The sequence below is a fragment of the Gadus chalcogrammus genome, chromosome 20, assembly GCF_026213295.1.
Source record: "Gadus chalcogrammus isolate NIFS_2021 chromosome 20, NIFS_Gcha_1.0, whole genome shotgun sequence".
Classification (NCBI taxonomy): domain Eukaryota; kingdom Metazoa; phylum Chordata; class Actinopteri; order Gadiformes; family Gadidae; genus Gadus; species Gadus chalcogrammus.
Genome location: NC_079431.1, coordinates 23,573,257 through 23,591,362, shown reverse-complemented (window position 1 = coordinate 23,591,362; position 18,106 = coordinate 23,573,257). Strand labels below are relative to the sequence as shown.

General features: G+C 48.2%; 1 protein-coding gene across 1 annotated transcript in view; it reads left to right on the top strand.

Annotated features, from left to right (window-relative positions):
• Positions 1 to 3,592: 3,592 nt before the first annotated feature.
• itga4 (integrin alpha 4) overlaps positions 3,593 to 18,106 on the top strand; it is a 119,618-nt gene continuing 105,104 nt past the window's right edge. The window contains exon 1 of the mRNA XM_056580552.1: positions 3,593 to 3,723. The gene's annotated coding sequence lies outside the window, so the exon portion shown is untranslated. The remainder of the gene's footprint in view (positions 3,724 to 18,106) is intronic.

The following is an 18,106-nucleotide window of genomic DNA, read 5'->3' as shown; positions in this document are numbered from 1 at the left end:
CAATTATGCTCATCTGGGTATTGAATATATGGTGATATTCTATAAACAAAACAAAAACTGAACCTAAAGGAAAAATTCAGAAGTTATCGGTTGAAACAAATGTTATTGTAAGTCAATAATAATAAACTATTACCTAATTATCTTACAGTTTTATATGTGGTATGCTTTCAATATCCCCTCGTGTATGTAACAGTCGAGTAACCTCCATTATCTTGGTGGCTCTGATACACACGAGAGGACATTCACACACGGTATATTTATCCTCCATTTATATTTATTTTACACTTTTACTTATTTTTATTTTCATTTTATCATTTTATTACACATTCGTAAGAAAAGTACGAACGAAGATGCGTCATAACATGCATCAACAGACAATAAAACAGGCATACTATTCTGAGGTCTCAGATGGGATTTCTCCCTGCGGGTCCCTTCATTCTCTAAAAGGTCCGCAGAGAAGTCCGCTGAGTGGCCAGGAGTTCTTACACACTTGGGTTGTGTGAATGGGTTGTTGAGGGCAGCTGTCTCTCAACAAACCAAAAGCCTTTGTTAACCAGATGGTAATCTAAATTCCTTAAAATGTCATAAATAAGGGATTGCGGCTGTTCCTTATCACATGCGTCTCTGCGCTTCCCTGGGGATCAAGGATAACAGGCCCAAACCAACACAAGATAACAAAGGAACAGAGTGAGAACAGATTGACTACTAACCTCAAAGATTTACATTTTAAACGACCCTGCAGAATAACAGGGTGACAAGACCATATGGGAAGATACAAACATACAAAACTTAAATTCGTAACATCAACAAAATGTCATAATATAAAAATCTGCATTTTCAATATTAGGCAACACACTTCTGTTGTCACCGGCACGTTGTCAGTCGGGGTCCAGTCGGGGTCAGTCGGGGACAGTCGGGGTCATGTCATGGCTGTGCGTTATGGTTGACCATTAAACTGGTTGTGATATATTGTAATAATCGAGTATCCACTTTCTACATAGCCCGTTGTGTAATGAAAAACGTAACACGTACATTGACAATCACACTCAGGATGAATTATGGATAACATTTTATCCTACTTATTTAGTTTAATTGTAAGTATTGCCAATTATCAACCATAGATTACGTGATGACTTTTCATGAAATGTCTGTTTTTATCATAATCTGTAAGGATTATTATTATTTTTTTTTCATTTTGGTACTTGGACCTCGTCAGGTCTGTTGAACTATGCATTTCTACCGCTCCTCCTCAGGTTCCTCTATTGCGGGGGATTCTTCCACTCTCCTACGAGGCAGGTTATCCCAGAACTCTTCTAATAAGAATCCCCAGTGGACGAGCGGTATGCATGCTATGGACAATTTTGAAGGCTAATTGTTCATGTTGTGGAGTCTAGATAATTATCCCTATATCCCAAGATCACCGTGTAACTCTTGTACAGGGATCTGCTTTGATGTAAGACCCCTAGGTCGGTCTCTTTTGTTAGGACTTCTTTCGGTTCTGGAATCCGGCTTCTCTAATTATTGAATACAAGATAATGCATGCATATTGGTGGCAAGATATTATATCTATTGCAATCGCTCCAACGGAAGCAATAGTTGACCTTTGAACATCTCATGCAGTGTTATTCAGGTTGTATGTATGCAGTAGCTGATTAGTGCAGAATTTTACCCATGTAGATTTAATATTCGCAAAAAATGTATTGGAATTGAACTACAGCAGTTGAGCTAACTCCCTCCTTGTGCACCGGTTAAAACCATGTGCATCATTTATTAATTAAACATATTATTTTAGCAGTTGAACCCTGTGTCTATTTTAACCATCCTGGTTCTCTAATATCAATGTGCATGACACAACCAGTGTCTATTGCACTCCTGTCTTGATACACAAAACGCATGAAAACAGACAGAAGGGCCCAGCAACCTGGAAAAATATAATGTCTGTGAGTGTTAGGCATTCGTTACTGCTTATACTGCCATTTCCTGAAGAGAGAGAGAGAGAATATTAAGATCAATGCACAGAAGTACAATGATGAGTGTTGGGCAACCTGCACTGCTTATGTTGCCACTTCCTGAAGAGAAAAGAGAATATTTGTAATAATGTACACAATTAAAAAGATGAATGCCGGGCATCCGTCACTGCTCGGGTTGCCAAGGCCTGAAGAGAAAAGAGAATAAACTTAGTACAAATGCCAACATTTATAGATCGTTTAAACTATTAATGTCGGTGAATCAAAAAACAGTGATTACAACCAACACAAATACATGCGTGTTCTGCCGATATTAATAAGGGACTGGCTGCCCGTATTTCAGCACCCAGACACACACAGACCCTCAAATATACAAACAAATATGCTACATTTACATTCTGGTCCCAACACAAGGTGTTTAGGGTGGAAGGGAGCAAGGGGAAGAGAGAACAATAAGAAAAAGCCTTCAATTTAACTAACAATCGGAAGGGGTATGGCCTCCTTCTTTCATCAATCTGAAAGAGGAAGTGAGGGGAAGAGAGTGTTTGAAGGTACAGACTAGGTGTGTAGGGGTGGTGCTCTTTAAGTTGCAGGCCTGTGTGATCTGCAGGGAAACCAACAGGTCTCTGCCTAACAAGTTGATGGGGTGGAGGGTGTGTATAGGAATGTATGAGATCCCTCTGTTCCAGTATGAACGTTAAAGCCAAGAGGTGTTTTGAACGGCTGTTCAATGGGTTACCCTATTGTTGTAAGGCAAACTTGGGCTCGCCTGGTGGGGGCAGACACTTGATGGGATTCTTGAGCTGGATGGGTGGAAAACAGTAGTAGTTTGCTTCTTGGAAAGCAGGGGGTCGCCCAGTTGGGACTTATAATAGTTATATTCTTGTGGTACAGGGGGAGATGTTGAGATGGCATTGGGAATTCTCTCGTGTCAACGAGTAGGGGGAAGCGTCAAGATAGAACTGGGAATAGTTCTGTTCTCAACCAGTGGTGGGAGGTGTTGAGATAGGACCTGGAATGTGTCTCTTCTCAACGAGTGGTGGGAGGCGTTGAGATAGAACCGGGAATAGTTCACTTCTCAACGCGCAGGGAGGTGTTAAGTTTGGGGGGGGGGTTGGCTATTTAGACTACTAAGAACTACAAATATGGCGGCGGGGCAAACTACAAACGTATCAATCGATAACAGAAACTTCTCTGAGTTCTATCTGTCCGGCTGAAATCTGTGGGACCTTATGGCATAAGGCTACCACTTAACCGCAATTTGCGCTCTCAGTACACTCTGTCTCTGCGCTGTGTGTATATTTATATATACACAGATAGCCCTATTGTATCCTCGGATGAAAAGGAGAACTACAAACAGAGGTTATCGTTGGTATAACTAGCCACAGAGAGAGAGAGAGAGAGATGTTGAGGGAGAGGTGGGGAGGGGGGTGTTGTATTTGCGGGGAAGGTTTGGCGAGAGGGGGGGGGGTGTTGGTGGGGGGGGTTTACTAAGATAGAAGGAGGAGGAGAGGAGGAGGAGATTCACGAAGGGGGTGCGGAGGGAGGAGAGGGGGGAGAGGTGGGGTGGGGGGGGTTCTCGGGTGTAGGGGGCCTGCATGCTTAGACTGCATGTAAGCATGCAGTCTAGGGTGGTATTAGCGGATCAGCAGATAAGATAGTATCCACTCCGAACGTCCGCTATGGAGCTACTGCTTAGGAACACAGACCGTGCCGGCCTCAGGAAAGGTCAGAAGAATGGGAGAAGTGAAAGATAGTAAGTATTGGAACTCTCGTTAATATTCTATTGTGGCCCGATCTACACAGAGACCGATAGTGGAGGACTTCACCTCGCACCCAGTACCAAGAACAATCGTTAACGACGAGTACTCAAAACAACTCAAGAGTGGGGCATGAAAGACAAAGCCACTCTGTGGGGGAGGGGACAAAGTGGAGGCTTTGAAACGCAGAGGGGAAGGTGTATTTATGAGGAAGGGGGGAGGGAGGGCCTATCTCCTGACAGACAGACAGACAGACAGACAGACAGACAGACAGACAGACAGTCAGACAGACAGACAGACAGACAGACAGAGAGGCAGTGAGAGAGAGAGATCGAGAGAGGAAGAGAGTTACAAGATAATATAACGTTAATATCCCATATTGAAACTGCGGCACAACATTCTCGTATGTTGCCCAAAAGATGTACGCATGTACATACACAACGAGTCTTTACAGATATCTCCACATGTATACATAAATATTATTCTCCCAAAGATGTTGCAGAGTTCTTCGAAGAAAGTAGTCCAATCCCGGATCGCTTTTAAATCACTTTATTTGTCAAAGTATTTTGGTATGGTAACTACGGAGCAAAAGGAGGGGAAGTGTGTCAAACACGTGCTGAGCGTCTCCCAGCTGATCAAAAATCGAACCCGCGAGTTGAGGGGAAAAACGGTCTGTCTAGTTACTGGACCAGATGAAATGAGAAGGAGAGGTAATAAAGTCTGTCGGCACGAGGACCTTGGATTTATTAAGTAAAGTGGCAACGGTTATACAGAGTCATAAAGCGTGAGAGATCGAATATGTCTAAGTCCCTAATCAGCGCTGATGGTTCGTCCAGAGCTTCGCCTCCGTGGAAGGTCTGCTTCAGAAGAAGATGAAGAGTCCCTGTGTGATACAGTCTTATGCTGTATCCTCCTCTCGGACCTGGTATATGCATGTGTATCTCTTGTGTTCCTCCTAACGGGGGAGAGCTCCTCGAAGTGTCTCCTGTGTGATAAATTAATGTGGCTCTCAGGCCCTGGTATATGCATGTGTATCTCTTGTGTTCCTCCTAACGGGGGAGAGCTCCTCGAAGTGTCTCCTGTGTGATAAATTAATGTGGCTCTCCCGTTCTTGAGGATGACTGGTGCATTGTCTGAGTGTCCACCATTTGCCTGGTTGGGAAATGGGGGCCTTCGGCTCCGGCCTTGACCTGACTATATTATCATGTTTGTGTTATGTGTTCGTTGGGTTAGAGCAAGAGTTGACTATATTGTAATGTGCCTGCCATGTGATGTGCTCATCAGGCTAGGGTAGGAGTTAGCTATATTTGTAATGTACATGTGATGTACTCAGCAGGTTATTTTGCCCAACATATCCCACTCATTAGGGGTACGAGGGATAGGACTCCAGCGCGGGACTACCATTATAACACCATTAGAAATAACAGAAAGAAGGCAAAATGATCATAAAAACAAACAACCATGAGCATGGGACTAAAACAACTCGCTGGACCGGGTGTATGGGGAACCACGTGGGAGAAACGCTACCCCTGCTTCAGACATGGGTATGCCATACACACCCCACCTAGGGGGTGGCATCCACCCCGGCCTTACATCGCGAGCAGACAATACCAACAATACTGGCAGCAGATGATACACAACAAAACCAACACCAAACCATAACAACAACAACAAAATGCAACAATAAAACCAACAGTAAACAATAACGATATAAACAAAAATGCAACAATCACACAAACACCACACAATAACAATCACAGGAAAGAAATGCAACCATGAAACGTGTCCCTAAATAATAATAATCATATCAGAAAGATATGAGGTACACAACGAATGGCAATCCCCCTCAACCCATCCCTAGATGACCACACACTAAGGATGTGAGGAGGAGTTAACTGGTCGTGTAACAATAAGCAATCACACGCATGGGGTATTCAGGGTAGGCCCGGGGCACGGGAACAACTAAGAAACCACGGAATAGTCCTGAGCGTCATCACGGGCAGGTGGACGCAACGCGCCACCTGAGCATTAGACCCTTTTATTCAACTGCGCTCAGGACCTCACCTGATAAACGGGCAATCAAGGCCCCTGGAATCTCGCCCGTGTGTACCCCCGAGCTCCATCTAGTGGGACAGCGATATAAACAACAACATTTGCTTTCCCGGCGTCGGTTGCGTAGACGCGGGCATAGATATGGGAGCGGCTAAAAACAGTGAAGCGTACAGAAGCGAATACAGCCAGGGGCGCCCTCAAGCCTTAAGGGAACGGGCCGCTGCCCCTGGTACCAGAACGCAGATCCCTGGTCCGGGCGACGTGGGTGCATCAGGTGGGAGGGGGGTGGTGCCGTTGGCGGGGACGGGAATGGGGCAGCCCACCTGGAGAGGTTACTAGCACGTCACAGGCGGGGGGGGAGGGAGGTGTGGTGGTGGGGTTTCAGCATACGGTGGTGGAAACAGGACGCCGGGGCCGTGCACCTGGAGAGGCCACTAGCACTCACGGGTAGATGTCCGGCTCGGCGGGGACGCAGTCGATGGCGGGGGTTGGGAGTGTGTAGGGGAGCTCGTACTCAAAGTCAAAGGTTGCAGGGTGAGGGAGGCCATACTCACAGTCAAAGTTTGCAGGCACTATCTGGTCGTCCAGGGGAAGCTGGTCCGGGAAATCCAGCAGGGGCATGAGGGGGGCTGCTTCAGAGTAGGGAGGGGGCTGTTGTTTCTCCTTTTCGAGGGCCGTGGTGATGAGGCGTGAGCAGAGGGTGCGGGCGCAGGGGATGCAGCAACACCCGCAGCAGACCACAATCCCGACAAAGCAAGCCAGGGATGACAGGACGGCCATGAGAAGGCCCTTCCACTTGCCGAACATATCAGTCATCCATTTCTCCATGGGGTTGTCGACCCCAGAGTCCTCTGCCATCTGGACGGAAAGAGCTCGAAGGCCGGCCAGGGCCCTTGTCACTGACCCGTCAGGGGCCGTGTTGTTGGGAATGAAGGTGCAGCACTGAGCCCCAAACATCGAACAGACCCCCCCTTTCTCGGCTAACAACATGTCCAGGGCTAGACGGTTTTGATACGCCATTAGAGAGGTGGCGGCCAGTTGTGAGGCCAGCCCTTCTACCGCGTCGCGAGTCAGGTTGGATAGGCGGTGGACGTTGTAGTGAATGTAATTAATGCGATCTACGTTTTTGTTGGGGGTGATTGGAATTATGGCAGAGATAAGGGGTAGGTTCTCGAAACCCGCGGCTATCTGGTCTGCTAAGTTAAACTGGTTTGGAACGCCCCGGGGAATGCCTATGCTATCCATGTACATGGGGGTGTTCTTGGTCAGGTCAAAGTGGTCGGTCAGAGTGGTGTCGCGGCGGTGTCGAGAGGTAGTTTGGTTGTCGGGCCCGGGCGAACCCCCGGTAAAGAGCGTGACGGGCATAAGTAGGCGCACTATAATGCAGGTTCCGGACCATTGTGCCGGGAGTGTAAGTCTGAGGGTGAATTTGTCACAGGACCAGAATAGGTCTTGGCGTCCTAGGCCCGGTTCGGTCATGTTGGGCCAAAGCGTAACATTCGTGATGGAGTGGCACCACGACGGTGGTACCGCCCCAACATTTACCGTTCCGACCCTGGTGATGCAAGAGTGGGTGTACTCCCCAGGGGAGTACACCGGGGGAAGTGAGTCGTTAAGGCCGGGTGGAAACAGAGAGCTAAGGAGGCCGCAGCCGGCCGGTTAGGGGGTAACAAACAGAGCTAACATGCAGTGAGAACCGATGGGGTCGCTGGTAAAATCGAACAGTACTGGGGTCGAGATGAGATGGGGGCGAGCTGACGCACAGGCTACGCAGTCGGACAGCCCCTGGAATTGGATCGTAGCAGCAATCCAGCTGAGCCATGCGTTATCGTCTGCGTAGCCGGTCGCGAGTGCGATGGAATCATGGGTGGGGAGCTGCCCCACGGATTCTAAATAAAAAATCGTGACCGGGCCGTTGCGAGTCATTATGGGTCGGACCGGGGGTTTAGGAGTTGTCGTGTTGGCCCTGGAGGCTGGTGCGGTGGGTGTGGTGGGGGCCTTTCTGAAACAAAGCCGCCGTGTCCGGGCCGGAATGGGATACCCCGAACACAAAATAGGCAGAGTCAGTGTTTACACCGCACGCCCGAGTCGACCCTAACGTGGGGTTGCCCCATCCTTGGTACGGGTTGCTGGTAATGTTCCTGAGGGTAACGGTGATTCCGCCGTTGCCTCCCGAGAGGAAGCCATTCGCCTGTAGTGCGGCCGTCTCGTCAGGCCTGTGGAGAGTCCGAGAGCGGTTAGTCACATAGTACCCCTGGTGCCTCCCTGTCATCCATAGTACATTTCCCCATCCTCGACACCAACCCTGGTTGTTGTCCGGGGACACCATTACCCCGTTGCCCTGGACTCCCGTGAAGGAACCCTTGGGGGCATTGCAGATGTATGCATCGTACTTTTCCCAGGCTGCGGGTCCGCCTACGCACGGAACGACGTCGCATAGGAGGAAGGTATAGGCGGCGCTGGAACCATAAGTATAGGTTAGGGATAGCCCACCGTATTTGTTGAGGCAGGGGTCGCTGGGGGACTTGGCTCCTTTGTGTCGGGGGGCTGGTGGGTCTGGACCCTTGTGGAGTGCTGGTGGTGGCCGTGGTCGTGATCGGGGTTTCGGTACTTCGGGCTTGTGATCTGCCCGGGCCAATTGTCCTGTGGATTGCGCCTCTTCCCCACCTCTGGTCTCTGCCTTCGTTCCTTTCCCGCAGCTGTCGAGACAGGAGATGGACTTCTGTCTCGATGCTGTGGGTCATTCTTTCCAGCGCTTCTTCTTTCCATTTTATTCCCAGTGGGTCCCATTCCAAGGTGTCTGCGGCATCTTCATCTCTTTCCTCGTGTCTTGCGTGTCTCCCTTGGGGAATTCCGGAGTGTCTTCTCATTGCTTTTGTTGCTCCTGCCACTTCTGCTTCTTCGGCTTTAGACGATAGGTTGATCAGGAAGGAGGCCAGGTCCAATGCGCTGGCGCCAGGGACGCCGATCTGCGTCAGTATCCTTTCTGCTTTCGGCTGGGCTCGCTCTGGTGGTCGTGGCCTGGTTTCGGGGGCCTGGGCTTGGCTGTAGCTGGAGGAGGGGGGTGTCCAGTTCTCGGTGCTGGGTGGTTCTTGCCCCAATGGCCCGGCTCTCCCTGGTATCATCGGGCATGGGGAGGGAGCTGTCGTCAGCTTCAGGCTTTCCTCGCTTTGTGGATGGTTTCTCTTTGTGAAGTGGACCCCTTCTTTGGCTCGTTCCGGTTCCAGGGGTGCGGGGTCTTGCCAGGTCACCGTGACCGGGGACTGAGGTGTGGAGTGGGTTATTTCGATAACTGGGTACATGAGATGGCGTGGCGCGGGGATCTGGGGAGGACCCATCGCGGTGCCGCTTACTCCATCTGCGGGTAGCTGGGTGGGCAGGGGCGGGAAGTCGGTCGGGGCATAGGGGAGGGAGTGGGTGTACGGAGGTGGGCGGGCCTGTACATCGGCCCTCGGTAGGGAGGGATAGAGCGGTGCTGTCAGGCTCGGTTGTGCAGGGGTTGGATAGACTGGGGCTATCAGGTTCGGTCGGGCAGGGGTTGCAAGGTCCGCTAGGAAGGGATTCCTGGCGGAGGGGGCTGGTTTTAGGGTGTGGGACGGGAGGCAAGAGGCCAATGCATTTAATACTAAGATTCTCTTTTGTTTTATCCGGTCTTGGGCTTTGAGTGCATCCGCTCGTCCCGCCTTGGTTCCAGCATTGTCGCGGCGGACCTTCGCCTGCTCATACTGGCTGCCAATGTGCGCGTGTATGGCGGCCCGGCCGGTCTGGTCGAGGGGACCACGCCCTCTTTCTGCCAGTTTTTAATGTAGACATCACATCGGTCCTCCCATTTCTTTCGGTCTTGGCCTTTCAATATTTTCCCCGGTTCAGCGTTGAGGCACAACCAGCCCAGCGCTCTGGTTCGTTGCTCGTCCGACATGGTGGGCGCGTTCGTCGCTCCTTCTTACAGCAGCCTGGTATGGGGGTGGCCGGGGTTGTGGACGCACGAGCACTGAGGGCTGGGTGCGGGGAGGTTTCTCTTCTAGCTTTTTTAGTAACTGGGATAATTCTTCTAGCAGGGGGTGATCGAGAGTCGGGGTTGGATTGGTATTGATGCTGTCCAGTAGGGGGCGGTGTAGTTGGGGATGGGCAGGGTTGTTGTTGTCCAGCAGGGGGCGGTGGAGTTTGGAAAGGGTAGGGTTGGAGTTGTCCAGCAGGGGGCGGTGTAGTTGGGGAAGGGTAGGGTTGGAGTTGTCCAGCAGGGGGCGGTGTAGTTGGGGAAGGGTAGGGTTGGAGTTGTCCAGCAGGGGGCGGTGTAGTTGGGGAAGGGTAGGGTTGGAGTGGTCCAGTAGGGGGCGGTGTAGTTGGGGAAGGGTAGGGTTGGAGTGGTCCCGCAGGGGGCGGTGTAGTTGGGGAAGGGTAGGATTGGAGTGGTCCAGTAGGGGGCGGTGTAGTTGGGGAAGGGTAGGGTTGGAGTGGTCCAGCAGGGGGCGGTGTAGTTGGGGAAGGGAGTGGTTGGAGTGGTCCAGTAGGGGGCGGTGTAGTTGGGGAAGGGTAGGGTTGGAGTGGTCCAGCAGGGGGCGGTGGAGTTGGGGAAGGGAGTGGTTGGAGTGGTCCAGTAGGGGGCGGTGTAGTTGGGGAAGGGTAGGGTTGGAGTGGTCCAGCAGGGGGCGGTGGAGTTGGGGAAGGGTAGGGTTCAAGGAAAGCCCAAATTTGGCGGAGGGGGAGGTGTGGCTTGGGACTGAGTGAGAGAACTCAAAAAATGGCGGCCGTGATGCTATAACTCTGTGGGGCCTGTCTAACACACGAGGGCGGATGAGAGACTAGGGGGTAACTATTGTCACTCTTGGAGGAGGAGAACGAGAAAAAAGGAGGAAAAAACAGGGGGGGGGGGGGCAAAATACAACAACAGGGCCTAGAGACGTTATTCAATACATCCAGATATTCCTCATAGCCAATAGTCGTTATCCATCCTTATTGATTAATCTGCTTCAACAGACTAAACCGTCAACTAACGCGGCAAAGAGATATTGTTTAGTATCGTTAGTTTATCTATCGCGACAGGTCCAGCAGTAATTCAAAGAAACACAGTAAAAGAGATATCATTTATCCTTGTCAACTTATCTAGGTCTAGTTTTAACAGGTCAAACAGTAAATTGAAGCAACACAGTAAAAAAGGGTTATTTATCATTGTCAATTTGTCTATTTCCGCAGGTCAAGCCATAGACCAAAGCAATACGGCAGAGAGACATTATTCATTATTATCGATTTATCTATTCCTACCTTTACCCGTTTCAACGGGCAAAGATAGAGCGGACCACGCATACACACCCACTGATTCACTCACAGGTTCTCTATTTCCCTCTATCAAGCTTTCTCTCACGCAAACGTACACATCCAAACGCACGTTGACGCATACTCGCTGACACGCACGTACACACTGACGTACACACATATGCACACACTCACACAAACGCACGTATACGGTCTCACTCACTTTCTCTGTACTGTGTGTTAGTGTGTCTCTCTGTACTGCCTTAATGGTGTGGGTCAACAGATGGGGGTGAAATGTGTTCTCTCTCTCTCATTCTTTCCTCACCCCCCTTAGGGCCCTTACATAGTCGACGCATCGCTACGCTTACGCGTCCAAAAGGCTACGCGACGCGACGCTTCGGCCGCCATTAAGCGTTGAAGTGTAGCAAAACGCGTCCTCCAAATTTTTGATACACGACGCGCCGATCCATGCAATACCATGCGTTGTCGGTGGGGGCGATACTGCAAATATTGTACATAATCCCCACTATAGGTTATATTTACAGAAGAACATATGAGAGGATGCGGGAACGTGATAAGAATGACTTGACGTCTCTTTTACTAATTATCTGTGCCAATTTATGCGAACCCTTCCACAGGGGCAAAGTGCTATTTTGATGCGCGACATCAAACAGCTGATGCGGGATTGTGAGCCATTTTAATGATCTTCTTGTCACCCGATATTCGTTCTATTACTGGCCTTATTTGTTTTAGTGTTGCCTATTTGAATTAATTACGTAATGTTTTGTGTTCACGTTCTATGTGAAACAAGTGTTCATGTTCTGTGTGAAACATAAGTTCAGTAGCCTCTTTGAGTGAATGAAATTTGAAAGCGTGAGTGTGTAGTGAATGAAAAATGTGTGCGTGTTTGGTGGGACTATTTTCTGTGTTTGATAAATGAACGCATTTTCTCTAATAATGTTTCCTACCATATCATTTCTGTGGACATTATGCGCTATAGCTTTGGCTATAGGCCTACACTTAAATGATTCATTTATCTGTCAAGGCCGTAGCTCGTTGTATAAACATTTTATAGGATATGAATGAATGAGTTTGACGTAAACCAAATGAGTTAACTTGTGTAATGTGATAACTAATGAATCAAAAGTCATGCTTCCAAGTGACCAATGTATATGCATTTATTGGCCAGTGCGCATACCCAATCGTAGCACATTGTACTGGTGGGGAAACACGCCAGCATCTGACAAAAAATAATCTGCCAGCTGCTCCCTGACAAGGGCCGGTTTTGGTGAGAGTCGGGAAGATATCGGATGACTCGCGTAAGGAGATCATTCAACTTTGGCGCCGACATCCGAAAATACTGGAAATGCCTCTCCTCGTCCAGGCTTCGCATTGGAAGCACCAGAGAAACAAATTCCCCATCCTGATCTCGTGTGGTATTTAAAGGGCGCACATACGACCGCCTATCTCTGCGCTTCATCACTCTTCTTCCGTAGCCACTTTGATCGGAATGTCACCTGGAATGTCACCCGCGAAAAGACCGGTGACTCTGCTGCCACCCATGGCGTGAGTGGTGTATTGCATGTCATGCATTGCCCGCGACGTTCGCGTATGCTGTGTAGACTATGAAAGGAAGCGCGTCGCTCGCGTCACTCGCGTCGTTTACGCGCGTCGCTCGCGTCGACTATGTAAGGGCCCTTAGGGTCAGGCAGCACCTAGGACCGTTAACAGATAAGCCTGGAATGCAACATCCTGAACTATCAATCATGGAACAAGGCCTAATAACTATCTCTCACACACAAAAAGATCCTTCTGTCCCTTCATTCACAAATAACTTTTGACTTCATTATATATAACTTAATACTGCTCCCCCTTTCCAAATTTCTATATACACAAAACTACGAAGCTGACCACCGAAATTGGTACAGGCCTCGTCAGGCCGAACCAAAACACCCTCACAGGTTCTAACTTCCATACAATTCTAGGGAGGGGAACTACAACATGAGGTGGAGTAGAGGACTTCAAATATGGTGGACGGGGACCTCAAATGGGAGGACTACACATATGGGAAAGGGGATTACACTCTGGGCCTGAAAACCATACAGAGTCCCTTCTCGTGGTCCTGAAACAACCGTTCATTGTCAGAAAAACACGCACTCTATCGCTACCTCCAACTGTCCCTCTCGATCGTCCTCCGACTTTAGCTCTCCTTGCTATCTCTCTCGCTCCCTCTCACACAAATGCACATTCACACTGACTTCACACACGGCTCCTCTCATTCTGTCTCCCGCAGACGCACACACATGAACATTGCCTCTTGCGTACACGCGCACACACAGAATCGCTCACAGCCTTTCTCTCTCTCTTTCTGACACACATGCACAGGGAGTCTGGACAGAGATATATGCCCAGCCGCTCACACCTTACTAGTGAGGGGCAACAGGTGTCTACTATTCCCGTCCGCTGTGGTCAATGCAATTATCCGTCTACTACCGCACCCACAATCATCAGACACAGCAAAATAGCGTTGAGCATAACAAAGCAAGCAAGCGTTGCACACATAGCAGGGTTATCATTGATTTATTTATTTCTATATTTAGCCGGCCCACACATACGCTCGCTCTCTTTCTTTCTCTCTCTCTGGGCCTCTTACACACACACACAGCCACTCTGTCTCTCTCTCTCACGCGCATACACACACTGTCTCTCTGTCTCTCTCTCACCCATGCTCTCCTATTCTTCCACCCACGCTGACTCTCGTTCTTGACTCCATACACGCGCACTTGCTCTCTGGTCGTGAAGGTGGGGGTGAGAGGTCTCTGCTATCCCTAGTCTGCGTCAGTTCAGGTGTCTGTCCGTCAGTCCCCGCATATGCAATGAATATATGGCCAAGAAATCGTTGTGCTTCTTCGTGCACCTCAGATTCACTTATCAAGGGCGGCGAGCCTTAGGCCTCGAGGGTGTTCTTTCACAACGAGCCTAGTTTATCTTATTCTCATTTACCTTTTTCCTCTGGGTGCCACTCATGCCCCAGTCATACCGTTTCCTCTGCAAAGGGACTCTAACCCTGATAAAGGACTCTAACCTTCTTACCACATATAATTATTTAATACACAAACAAAGAAGGGGACTCTAACCCCACCCGAGGGACTCTAACCCCCTTTAAGACACAGGTGTATTTATTACACATCCATTACTTGGCCATCGGTAGTCTTGTATCACTATGCCCGATTCTTATAGGCCCTATGGTCTCGTGGGTATTCCTTCACCATGCAACGAGCCGATATTCGATGTGTCACGCGTTCAGGGTCAATCGGGTTTATGGGGAAATGCTGGGATGCAGTCCTATTCGTCCCCACGAGATATCCCGTAGCGAACCGCTCTCACAGTCTCACCTCCTAATGTGGTTCCTATATATAACTATGCAGAGTTTGGATTTTATCAACAGGTTCTGCCTACCTTTTGTTGGGCGCGCGCGAGGTGAGACTGCAGGAATCGGTCCGGTGCTCCGGGGTCCCGAGGTCGTGCCGCTCTCCTTCTCTCGTTTCCCAGTTGCGGTTCAATTTTTTGAGGGGAAAAACGGTCTGTCGAGTTACTGGACCAGATGAAATGAGATGGAGAGGTAATAAAGTCTGTCGGCACGAGGACCTTGGATTTATTAGTAAAGTGGCAACGGTTATACAGAGTCATATAGCGTGTGAGATCGAATATGTCTAAGTCCCTAATCAGCGCTGATGGTTCGTCCAGAGCTTCGCCTCCGTGGAAGGTCTGCTTCAGAAGAAGATGAAGAGTCCCTGTGTGATACAGTCTTATGCTGTATCCTCCTCTCGATGAGGTGTGTGCGTTTGAGGTGTGTGTGGTTCTGTGTGTTTTTGCTTGACCTTGGCTCTCAGGCCCTGGTATATGCATGTGTATCTCTTGTGTTCTTCCTAACGGGGGAGAGCTCCTCGAAGTGTCTCCTGTGTGATAAATTAATGTGGCTCTCAGGCCCTGGTATATGCATGTGTATCTCTTGTGTTCCTCCTAACGGGGGAGAGCTCCTCGAAGTGTCTCCTGTGCGATAAATTAATGTGGCTCTCCCGTTCTTGAGGATGACTGGTGCATTGTCTGAGTGTCCACCATTTGCCTGGTTGGGAAATGGGGCCTTCGGCTCCGGCCTTGACCTGACTATATTATCATGTTTGTGTTATGTGTTCGTTGGGTTAGAGCAAGAGTTGACTATATTGTAATGTGCCTGCCATGTGATGTGCTCATCAGGCTAGGGTAGGAGTTAGCTATATTTGTAATGTACATGTGATGTACTCAGCAGGTTATTTTGCCCAACAGAGTCCTGAGCTACCTGGAGATTCTGATTCGTTCCACTTCTCTGTAGACTGTTATGGTCAAATCCACGCGGCCTGTGTGAAGTGGGCGGAGCCGGTGTGACGTATTAGCCTCGGCTTCCTCACTTGTCTGAGATGCTGTCTGTGGATGGAGCAGCTATTGCAGCCTTCAGTAAGGTCCTGCTCCCTTTGTGGCTATGCAGGGGCGGCCCCAGCACATTTGGCGCTCTAGGCGAGCTTCACTCCTGGCGCCCCCCCACCCTCCGCAAAAAAAAAAAGAAGAAAAAAAAAAAAAAAAAAGTTTGTTAATTCCCCACGAAAACTGAATTGCAACCTTGAAAAACTGTTTTGCCCTGTAACTGCATTTCTTTCACATAAACACAACAACGATCGCAACGATGAACAAACATTAATTCAAGAATAAAATCCACAGAGGAAATGGCAAGCCTGTGCCCTGCTGAACTACGCTCCGACCACGCCCCCCTGTGAGACGGTTTATGGACACATGCCCCGTTTTGGGAAAGTTCACTTGACTAGTTCAGTTCATAGTTCACACATTTTAAAATGAACGAGTTCAGTTCATAGTTCATTATTCAAAAGTTTGAACTAAGTTCACAGCTCTCAATATGTTGCGAGCTATAATGTTCTACATCTCTATATGTCTGCAATACCGCTCTCGGCATGGCATCTAAGCAATTTCGGCGCTCTCACACTTACCAGGCATTGACAGTAGCAGACTGTACAACACTGCACATACCTGCACGTCATCTTCCCAATCGCCTGCTGATGGCTGGCAAACAACAATCTTAGAAGGTCTAAGTCACTTGTGGCACATATTATTCACTTATTTTAAGCCATCAATCTACATGAACAAAATTAGCCGAAATGGAATAAAACGAAATTCACCAAACGGAAACTGATTTTTTTTTTTTTGAAACAGAAAATCATTGACCCTTTTCTTAACAGTTCTACAGTAAAGTACTGCACCTTTATTTATTGCAAGAACAAAAGTGCAAAGTGCACACAAAACAAATGAACAACTTAGTTAACAAACAATAATAATAATAACAACAACAAACAATACAATAATATATGTAAATCTAAGAGTGTTAAATAATCAGAATATTAAAAATAAACAAATAAATTGACAAATAGAAAAAGTGCAAATGAACGTTGTCTAAAGAACTATATACATTTTACTCCACACTTCAAAGGTTACAGTGCAGTCCTTCTGGCCTTCCTCGCTGCAAAGTCATCAATAACATCATTGTACTGAATCTGACCACCAACTTCACGCCTTATAGTACTAGCATGTTCTGACGAAACCAAGGAGGTAGGTTCCCCTTCCGTTTTCGATTTTTGGCTAATTTTACCCTAATGTTAGATTTTTTTTTTTAATGTCAAAATATTGGTTGGAGATATAGAGGGGGCGCAAAAATATGCGCCAGGAGGAAAAAAAAAAAAAATCTGCTTCCTAGAGGCTATGTGGAGGCAGCTCATGTTCTTAAAATATGTAACAATCCCACCTTGGTCATCTCAGATGACCATACAATAAGATTTTAAATCATAAACACCATTTACCACACCGAAAACATAGTCAAAGTAGGATAAATCATCAACACCACCGACCGAAGTGGAAAAAACTCCATATTGGAGATAAACCACAACGCGTTAATAATACTGAAACGGCATTTGCCTTGGTGGGTCTCATAGGTAATACAAGTCATTATTAACAATACAACAATGAACATATATCCTGGTTATCATACAATCATATGGTCAAACAGCACACAAACAAAAGAATCCATAGAAATCCAAGCTAATACTTTTTGGTTATGTGTAACAAGGTCATAAAATTTCCAGCATGTGCAAAAGTAAAGTACAAAATTAGTAGTCATATTAAAAATTTAAAAAATTCAAGATTATTGATAGGCTAGCATGGATTTGGGTGGTTCAGGTGATCTTCGTGCATTGGTGCGCTGTTGCATGTGGGTGGTTTTGGACATTGTTGTAATCGCAGCCATTGTTTCTTCTGTCACCATCGGGACCTGTATTTCATGAACCCAAGGCTCGTCCCTCCTTGTCAGGGGCTCGGCTCACATAGAGAGGTTACTTTCACATCATGTGAGCCTCCTTCAGGCGTTCAATCGTCGTCGTGTCAGCAACAGGAAACCTGTAAACAGCTGTCTCAAAGAAGATCAACCGCCCCATTATCAATGCAGTGATACAGAAACAACAGGTTGCACTCGCAACCGAACAATACTAGACAATAACAAACACAACCCGTCTTGGTTGTTTAATAATTAGTTGTTCAAGTTGATACGGGATATTGATTATCTTAGATACAGGTGCTACAAATGCAGTTGATTATTCTATATATTATAGCTGGATAGGGTCGGGCCCCCCAGGTGGTATCTCGTCCCAGTTCACCGGATCATATCTGATTCCCAAGTAAGCATGAATGCCACCTGGCACTTCTGTAGCGCCCACTGCTGTGGTGATCAGCCGATGCAGTAGCCCTCGTGCGCAGGGAATACAACAGCAGCCGACAACAATTAACACGGCTACTGCCATTATTCCCGCGATGAGCACTGACTGGATCATGCCTTTCCACCTACCAAACAGGTTCTCCATCCATCCAGCTATTGGGTCACTAATACCGGAGTTCTCGGCCGACTCTAACCTGAGGGATTGTAGTCCGGCCAACGCCCTGGCCACTGACCCATCCGGAGCTGTGTTATTGGGGATAAAA